Source organism: Eumetopias jubatus, unplaced genomic scaffold (genome assembly GCF_037043125.1).
Source record: "Eumetopias jubatus isolate StellerSeaLion01/CBP00866 unplaced genomic scaffold, mEumJub1_p1.0 scaffold_16, whole genome shotgun sequence".
NCBI classification, from domain to species: Eukaryota; Metazoa; Chordata; class Mammalia; order Carnivora; family Otariidae; genus Eumetopias; species Eumetopias jubatus.
Window position 1 is genome coordinate 15,742,859 of NW_028274822.1, and position 6,000 is coordinate 15,748,858.

Here is a 6,000-nt window from a genome sequence, read left to right on the forward strand (position 1 = left end):
GCATGGTTGATCAGTTTGGTCTGAAGATAAAATATTTGTGATGCTGAAAGTTTCTGGAATGTCAAAAATACATTATTTTAAGTGTCTATTTGAAGTCTATCAAATATTGGTTAGTCATCATACACAAATGATTTCTAGTTATTAAAATATACATGAAATATTTTCACAGATCACATAGTAAGAAATGAATAATAAACCCAGGGATATAGGTCGTAGTTGAACCCTTTTGGTGTGTGTGTTTTTCCAAAGATTATGTTGTTTCCAATACATTATTTAGTATACAGTTAAGATTTTAGAAATAGAGGGAGCCTGGGTGGCTCAGTTGGTTAAGCGACTGCTTTTGGCCCAGGTCGTGATCCTGGAGTTCCGGGATCGAGTCCCGCATCGGGCTCCCTGCTCGGCGGGGAGTCTGCTTCTCCCTCTGACCCTCTTCCATCTCGTGCTGTCTCTCATTCTCTTTCTCTCAAATAAATAAATAAAACCTTTAAAAAAAAAAAAGATTTTAGAAATAGAATTCCATAGAGCCTATTGAAACAGTGTTAACTCCTGGAAGTATCATTGCTTTAAGTGGTTAAGAATAAAGTTACAATAAAAAAAAAAAGAATAAAGTTACAATAAAGCTAATCAGAAAACACAATTTCTAAAATACATAATTATACATATATAATTTTTATCTCTATATTTTATTGATGTAAAAGGATAATCAATTGAGCATCAATATTAAATATGACCAAACGAAATAGATAAGTGAAAATAAGTTAAAATGGGACATTTAGTTGCCATTGGGATATAACTCCCCAAACCAAAACTATTTATTTACTTTTCTTGTTAATTAATAAACAATTCATATGTGATAACACCAATGTTTTAAATAAAAATGAGTAAAATTGGACCATTTTCAACATACACATAAACTTAAGACTATTCAATCCGTCTTCAGTTCGGAGCATCAGTTTGAAAATTACCTGTTTTAACACCGTATTTTAAGGTATCTGTACAGTCAACAAGTAACTGCTTCAAAGATTCAGGGAGGTCAGACAGTTCCAAGTTAAACCCATCCAAACCTTCAAGAAGTTGATGAGGATGATGAAAGTCCAGTATTTTACTCTTAACATCAAAAGTTTTTTGATGTAATGCACAAGAACATTTACCACTTGTAGCAAAAAACATTTTGTTAAATCTTTACCACATCCTTTGATGGCAACAAATCTAGAGAAAAAAAAAGAGTTAAACAGCCAGGTTGGTAACTAGGGTACCAAAGAAAATCACCACTGGGGATAGACTTTTGCTCATTGGAGATTAAAGATATTAAAAGGCCATGTCAAGTAACAAGTAGCATTTGTCCAAATCTTACTTATAATTTTCATTCAAAGTCCCATTGGATAACAATTTTCACCAAAAGAAGAAAAAAGCCATTTTAGATTAATGCCATTGGAGTAATTGAACCATCAAGATCGCCCAGGTGGATCTTATTATATTGTCTAGTCAAAAAATGAGCTGATAATTGTACGTTTAAAAGTAAATTAAAGCATCGAGGGGCGCCTGGGTGGCTCAGTCAGTTAAGCGGCTGATTCTTGGTTTCAGCTCAGGTCATGATCTCAGGGTCATGAGATCCAGCCCTGCGTCAGGCTCCATCCTGGGCATGGAGGCTGCTTGAGATTCGCTCTCTCCCTCTCCCTTTGTCCCTCCGTGCACATTCTCTCTCTCTCTCTCTCTCAAAAAAAAAAAAAGTTAAAGCATCAAATCTTAAAGAAATTACAATTGCTTCAATAAATATGTAGATGACAAAAAAAGAATGAAACAAACAACATTTGTTACCGCCATCCATACCTGAAGCATAAGCATTTGATAAATTAGTCATTACATTGTCTGTCTGAACATCTTTTGTCACATTTTTCTCAGTTGATTGAAAAGCATGACCAGACTTTTTTCTCCTCTGTTCCTTACCTAAGTTAAAAAAGGAAGTATTTTGTGATTATTAAAGCATGCTGATAATATGTATTTAGTGCTTTTATCTATAAATAGATGCTTTCAAGAAATTCATAACCATTGAAATTCTTATTTACATCCACATGTGATCTCTGATGGGTAGGTATAAACTGGCGAGAAGCATTAATTCTACTGAAATTATGTAAGCTCTTTTATAACTGTATAGAGAACAAATGATACAATTTGTGGTTGTTAGTTTCATATCAGTTTAGTGTACAGGATTAGGAATTTAGTAATTGAGATCTATAATGTTTAATTATAAATAACAATGCCCACTTCATAATAAGATCCTGCTACTAACTTTTAATACATGTAATAATGTCTACTATATATTAAGAGCTCTAAGTGCCTTGCACACATTTTAATCCTCACAATAATTCTACAACATAATCCCATTTTGCCAGTATGCAGATAAAGAAACAAATTTAAAGAAGTTAAGTAATAGTAATAATCCTAAATATAAATAATTCTAAGTAATTCTAAAATCTCATATGTATCGTTCTATTCAATCCTCATAACACAGGGTTATGATATAGGTGCTATTATTATTAACAAAAATAGTTTATATGGTAGAACTAGGATTTATAGACAGATGTTTAAATCCAAAGACCATTAAGTTATCCTTTAAAAATCAGTATTTAAAAACAGCAAATCCTCGGGGTGCCTGGGTGGTTCAGTCGGTTAAGCGTCTGCCTTCGGCTCAGGTCATGATCCCAGGGCCCTGGGATCGAGCCCCACATCGGGCTCCCTGCTCAGCGGGGAGCCTGCTTCTCCCTCTGCCTCTGCCTGCCTGCCTGCCTACTTGTGCTCTCTCTCTCTCTCTGTCAAATAAATAAATAAAATCTTAAATAAATAAATAAATAAATAAATAAATAAATAAATAAATAAATAAAAACAGCAAATCCTGAAGTCCTCTTCAATAAAAATATTAAACCAAATATCCAATCAAGCAAACAAGTCATTCTTAAATATCTTTTAATGTTCTGGGCATGTGGGACAGGGAAGGACATATAAACTGTAATTCATAATATCAAGGTGTTGGTCTACAGCTAGACAGAAAATATGAAGCAATCAGAAAATAGTTTCTAGCTAAATTTTATAGTTTTGACTTTATAAGCTTAGTGGTATTAAATGCTTCCAGTTCTAATGGATTTTTCTTAAAATAAAATAAGCCATTCTCTATATATTTCAGATTGCATTTTTAGACTGTAGCAAAATCAATTTGGTTTAGTTTTGATACAATGTTTAAGCATTTTTAAGTGTTTATATATGACAGATAAAAATGTTCTATTAGACCTTTTTCCATAAAGAATAAAAACCTGATACATGAAAAAACTGTGCAAGACAGAAATTACAAAAACGTGAGATTGTTAGTAAAGCATGCAAAGTACTTAAAAACAAATTTCCATATTACACGTTGACCCTGTAGACAGACATATATTAGGTTAATTCTTCATAAAAATTCTTTTTCTAGAGGAAAATTGCTTTTTAAAGTGTCACTGCTATACAGAATGAATAATAATTAATAACATAAATCCTAAAGTAAGTAAAGTTTTAGAAGCATAACTCCTTTTAAATAATTGGTGGAAATAACAATTATAAGAAAAAGTGAAATTAAAAAAATTCTACACATGGAACAGTATTACAAATGTTTATAAAGAAATTATGTAAAAACGAAAGATCTGATATATTGGTATAAGAATTATCCTTCATTAATAGTTCAACTACACATTGAATCTACAACCTAAAATTATATTAAATTTATATTTAATAACAAAATGATTTTTTAAATATGTAAGACAAAGACTGCTAATATGTTTTTTTATTAATTTTTTATTGTTATGTTAATCACCATATATTACATCATTTGTTTTGGTGCAGTGTTCCATGATTCATTGTTTGTTCATAACACCCAGTGCTCCATGCAGAACGTGCCCTCTTTAATACCCATCACCAGGCTAACCCATCCCCCTACCCTCCTCCCCTCTAGAACCCTCAGTTTGTTTTTCAGAGTCCATCATCTCTCCTGGTGCTAATATGTTTTTGTCAAAATATGTGATATATGATTAATATATGTGATTAATAATCATATAAAATAAGTAAGACTTGACAGTCTGCACTTTTTGACAAGTAACACTCAAAATCCCACTCTTTCAGTTAATAATAATTGCCATTGAATTCCCACTTCTTCTCACAAAATTTCAATTTACTTGTCAGGCTATCTCCACAATCCTTGACATCCATGTTCTGTGAAGAAATAGTATCTGCTTTCAAAGATTACCTGGAGCCAGGGAGTGATTTTATGTGATGGAAAAGAACCTGACCATGAAAGGTGTATAACTGCCCTAACTTATAATATAGATTCTCTTAAAGCCCTTTTTATTGATGGCACAGAAATCTGAAGCAATTTCATTATTTGTAAAAAGGGCAGGGATAAAATGCTTTTATTTGTTTAGAGAATTAAACAAAAGATGATCGTAATGTATTTGTGTTTAAACGCTAAGGCTTTTTAAAAGTATGATTTCCTGTCAAAAAAGGAATGGGCTTCAACTTCCCTTTTGACAATTACAACTTTTATCTGCAGGGTGAAGTGTTAGGTACTTAACATTCTAGGGCAGAAATGAAAAAAATGCATGGGCATGTTAACAATACAATTCACACCCTTGTAACACAGGTATTTACTTGCCTTTGGATTGAAAACCTTAACATTTTATTTTTTTTTAAGATTTTATTTATTTATTTGAGAGAGAGAGAGAGCACAAGCAGGGGAGAGAGGCAGAGGGAGAGGGAGAAGCAGGCTTCCCGCTGAGCAGCTAGCCCGATGCGGGACTCGATTCCAGGACCCTGAGACCATGACCTGAGCTGAAGGCTTCCACTTAACCGACTGAGCCACCAGCTGCCTGACAACCTTAACATTTTAAATAATCCAAAAATACATAATGGTCTTCACTTCTGAGCCTCATTTCCAAGTACGCATTTTCTCCAGAATTAATCAAATGTCCACTTATCCCTTGGGATTTACAACTATTGAATAATATGCTGGTCAACATTATTTTTCTTTATTAAGCATGTTAATGAAAGAGCAGGAAAACACAGATGATTCACATAAGAAAATCACCTGGAATACATTATCCTCTATCCTAGGCATTTGGGTACAATTTATAAAATGATTAAGTAACTTAATTTATTCTAACAATAATGAAAAAAACATTGTGGTTTATCAAAAGCCATTTATAACTTTCAACCCAATTTGAGACATTACTGCAACTTTTTCTTCATTAAGGAGTCCACTTAGAGCCTGTAACAAACAAAAATATATATATTTGATGATTTGAAAACCATTTCCCCCTTCCATTGTTTTCCAGTGGAATTGACTGATGATGGTAGAAGTGGCATATATGTGGGAAAATAGAAAAAATAAACCGCAAGGAGCCCACAGCTGTCTTTCCATTCCTTTGAATGATCTGCAGAACTTCTTTGCTCTAATAGTATCCTGACATCCATTAAGGAAGATTGTCCCATTATCTTCATTCTGCAAAGATGAACCCTTCTCAGGATTCCTGGACTCACCCTCATCTCCGTCAATAGGCCCACCCATGATCGCCCACTACTTGTGCAGTGAGTCATCCCTCGCATTCCAAGTTCATCCCCGAAGCTCCTCACCTGCCCCTTCCTTTCTCACACATAATAACCAGCAGCACTCTACATTCAAGCCTCAAACAATCCCAATTCTGAGGAAATGGGTTTTGAGCCATAAGTTACTCTCTAGCTATCACTCATTTCTTCCCTTTCATGTCCTCACATTGGCAATTAGACTTTTATTTGTAGACATGCTCAGCACAAAACCCTCCCCAGCCCGAAGGAAAATTAATGTTGTTGTTTGTTTCACCTTACCCTAATTTTATACATTTGTAAACACAAATAAATTAAAATTAAAACCCACAATTTTTCTCCCCAAAGCATGTGAAAGCTTTCTTATATTACACGACATTATATAGGACTACAAAAGGG

At 33.7% G+C, this 6,000-nt stretch overlaps 1 pseudogene; it reads right to left on the reverse strand.

Moving 5' to 3' along the window:
• The window catches only part of LOC114208902 (glutamate decarboxylase 1-like), a 29,045-nt pseudogene extending 23,458 nt beyond the window's left edge, over positions 1-5,587 (reverse strand).
• Positions 5,588-6,000: the final 413 nt, after the last annotated feature.